Genomic DNA, 4239 nt, shown 5'->3' with positions numbered 1-4239 from the left:
GTCCCCCCCTCCTCCGTGTGCTCGCTCTCTCACCCTCGCACACCCACGCACGCCGGGATGATGCACGCTGGAGAGGAGCATGTGCCATCAGCATTAGTCACCGGTTTCTGTAGGAGGAAGGTTGCCAGCAGAGGAGGAGGAGCAGAAACACGATGTGGAGACCACAGCCCTAGGGACACCCACCGACTTGGGCACAGTGTCATCGCTGACCATCCCGCTCCTTGCGGTTGGAGCTGGGGGGGGACAAAATAATTGCATGGCTGGGTTGGAGTCAGGCAGCCTGCTGGCTGGGGGCTGTGAGGAGGCTGTTGGGGGGCACCGATGCTAGCATGACTCCTATGGAGGAGAAAAACCACCCTGGGAGCATTGCAGTCCCCCAGGAGGGAAGGGGCTGGGCCACACACGGAGCCGCTGATGGGGGGACATGTGGCTAGGATTAGGTCGAGAGTAGGGCAGAGCCATGGGAGCATTTCCCTGTGATGGAGCCAACATGTTTCCGAGCATCCCTTTTTCGGGAGGAGGAGCTGGGTGCGAAGGAGTGCGAGCGCAGACAGATAAAGCTGGAGGAGATGGACTGGAGAGGGGAGAGCAAAGCACCTTGAGCAGTTTGGCTTTCCGATATGGGTGAGAAACCAGGGCAGGGCAGAGAAAGGCAGTTGCGGCAGGGCTGAGAGCATTTTGAGGGGCTCCAAGGGGAATAGAGCAGGGTTGAGCAAAGGGACATTCCCCTTTGAGTAGTTTCCAAGAGGTGACAATGAGAAGGCAGCCTGGCTGGCTGTCCTGAAGAGAGGTCCCAACATCAGCAGCCTTGGCTGAGAAGTGTGGAGCAACCGCCCAGCTGGGAGAGGAGCCCTGCCTGCCAGCCCCTTCGACCGGCAGCTTCCAAGTCCCGTGGAGCACGTGGGCAGCAGATCGGAGGAGAAACCACAAATGCTTACTTGCTTCCCTACGAATTAGCCTCGGCCCAGCTGGTAAGTGAAAGCAAGCTGCCTTTGAACTGCAAAGTAAGCAGCTGCCCTATTTTCAGGGTGGGTGGAAGCACAAACCAGCAGGCGTAAAGCTCTGGCCATGGGGTGCTGGTAATTTCTGGCAATGGTGGTGGCAGAGGGGAGGCTAGGGGAGGCAGAGGTGGCAGTGGCACAGCTGTCCTTGGCCGGGCAGGTACAAGCACACGAGGCTCGGCAGCCCCTCTCTGGTGATGAGCAGGTGACCACGAACTGGTGCTGCAAGCCATCCTGGGCTTCTGGGACCTTCCCACAGCCCCTCCACATGGCTCTGCCCAAAGCCCCCCTTGGGTTTGGGTGTCTAATCCAGCCTGTCTTTTACCTCATTATTTTCTCTCCTCCCTGCTCTCCTACATATACTCCAACCACTGTCCCCCCTCTCCTGCTCCACAGACATTCTACTGTGAAATGCCATCCTCCACATCTTCTCCAGCCCCAGGTGGGCTTGGAGAAGGGTAGTCCTGCTCAGGTAGGACCTCCTTGTAGGAAGTGAGCTGTAACTCTACAACCCAGGAATGCACTGTGCCTGGGACTGATCCGGGGACCTTCTGAGCATCCCTCCCCTGTGACTTGCTGCTTCACAGCTGCCCATGTGCCTCATGCCTGGACCTCCTCTGGGAACTTGTCATCTCCATATGTGGGTGGTGCACGTCTGCGTGTCTGCATCTGAGCCTGTTCCCACCTTGCCCAGCATTCACGGGGATGCTGCACATGCCTCGCTCCATGGCTCTACATATTTTACCTTGTATGTGTACTACATCCAGACTCCTCCTCTGTTTATAGCTGTGTGCTTCTCTTTCATCCTATACATCATCAGGTTGTTGTGATTGCTTTCCCCATGGTGGGCTGGATCATGATGGGATTAAAAAGATCATCTAGAGCGAGGGAAAGCAACTGTGTTTTGAGCATTAACTGTTGCAGCAAGCTCCAGCTCTGTTTTATTTCCCACCGAGGCTGAGTTGCCAGACTTCAGCTGGTCTCTTCCTTCCTGTGCACCTCTGACTTGCCAGCAGAAGATGAGCACAGGGAAGCACCGGCTTTCAATAAGGGCTGCTGATTTATCCATGGACCCTGGAACACCGATGCATCGATAGACGACTAATGAATCACAGTATCACTTATGCATTAACTTCTTTGAAATGCAAAGCACTCCCTTGACATTTCCGCATTTTCCACCTAGTCCACAGCAAACCCCAATGGGCAGAGAAGAGACAAGTGGGAAGCTGAGCAAGGTAACGTTTCCACCTTGTGTCTGTTACAATGATTGCATCAGCCTTAATTACAGTGGGACTTTCTGCCCTTTAAAGCAGTTCGGCACACATCGTATTCTCAGCTTTCCTGCCTCCGGCTGGCTTTGGCTCTGGAACAGTTTCTTTCATGCATTTGAAACAGTTTGTAATTAACAATCACATTGTTTTCCTTTGAACATCGATGGAGATACAGAAAACAGAGAGATTGGGAGCTAAGATGCCGATATGACTGAGTATTATTTTGCTTCCACGAAATGACTTTTCTCATTTTACAGCAAATTTTGTGCTGATGAAAGGTTCAGGGTAGTGGAGAGACTTTACTCACCAGTTGGTCATGAAGCTTGGGAAGCTGGCTAAGACACCTGAAAAAATTCTCTCCCATATCTATGGGGAAGATGGAAATTTTGGCTTGGCTGCCCTATTATCTTTGGCCCACGTTCTTGACCCCAGTGGGTGCCCATGCAGAAACATCCCTGACACTGTTGTTGCATTCACAAAATATCCCTTGATGGGAAACCAGTAGAAAAGAATAAGTAAAACCAGGAGTATCTCAGCTCTTCCATGGGTTCCTGAGCTACCCGGCAAGTCAGATCAGAGGGGGCTTAATTTGAAGCCTTGGCTCTGTAAACAAGAACCAGATTACAAACTTCTTCAGTTCTGGTGCAAAGCTTGGATGGGAGGATTGTTCCTTCCATCTGTTCTTCTCATAGACAATCTGCCTTAGGAAGCCATCGCTGCATAAATCTGGAGGAAGCGTAAATGCAGGAGCACCTGAATATTGTTTAACAGATGGGGACACATATTTTTCAAGGAGAGATTTCCCTTACATTGCTTCATTTATTTTAGAGGGTGTTTTTCAGGACCATCCTTGCAATGCCTTGGCTGCCTGGGAATAAGATGGCATCCCAGTCTGAGGCTTGTGGCTAGCCAAATTGATTTTCAGTAGCAAGCTTTACTGCATGAACACTGCTGTGGTATTTCTGGTTTGCTTTCACTCCCTTCAGTGCTAATTCCCTTCTGACCAAACTCACATTTCTCATCCAAGCTCTTCAGGAGGACCGTTAGCTATGAGCACTTGATGTCACCCACTCTGACCCTGGAAACAAAGTGGCTTGAGGAGTTCATCCACACACCTCACCTGAAACTCATTCTGGCAAAAACAAACAAAAGCATGCGGGAATAAACATGAAGTTGCGTTTTGAACCCTGTGAATCCCTCCATCCACATGTCCTCATCCCTCCCCAACAGACAGACTGGCAGCTGCCCTCCTTTTGACACTGCTCTCTCTTGTTCTTCCACCTTTCATCCCGCAGGATCTTTAATGCATTTAGCACAGTGGTTTTCAGCTTTGTCAACTTAAGGACCACTACAAATTTTCTGACAGTAACACAGCCACAGGCTGTTGAATGGCAGAAAGGAAATTGCTTTTCTTTGCAACCTTTTCACGACTCTCTGCAAGTAGTTGCTGGACCCCCAGGCCTCAAGGACTACAGATTGGAAGCCACCGACTTATCAAGCTGCATATGGAGATCACTTCAGGGAACGTCTCTGGGTGGGAATGGGTTAGCCATCAAATTTAGCAAGCGGCATGATTTCATGTGGATACAGGAGGGAATAAGAAGCTACTGAAATTGCAGAGGGAGTTCGGATATTCCTGATGGAGACAGGGAGCTCTTCCCTGCCACAATGTCCCTCCTGGTGGTGAGCAGAACCCTGGCTGTCGAGTCACAAAGATCTGCCTAAGGAGATGAGCGTGGCCCCTTCTCCTCCTCTCCAGTGCAGAGGTGTGGTAGATGCTGTACTGCTGACCCCAGACATTCAGAGCTCGCCAATCCAAATTCAAACAAAGATATTAAATGTTGTTTTCTTTCCACTTGCCTTCTGGCTCTGGAACCAGTAGGTTGCACTTAAAAAACACTCACAGCTTTTATTTATTTTTCCTCCAGCCACATGAACAAGAACTTTTCCTTTTTTTTCTTTTTTTT

Source organism: Cariama cristata, unplaced genomic scaffold (genome assembly GCF_000690535.1).
Source record: "Cariama cristata isolate BGI_N322 unplaced genomic scaffold, ASM69053v1 scaffold580, whole genome shotgun sequence".
NCBI classification, from domain to species: Eukaryota; Metazoa; Chordata; class Aves; order Cariamiformes; family Cariamidae; genus Cariama; species Cariama cristata.
The sequence above is the reverse complement of the archived record's forward strand: the minus strand, read 5'-3'. Positions refer to the sequence as shown.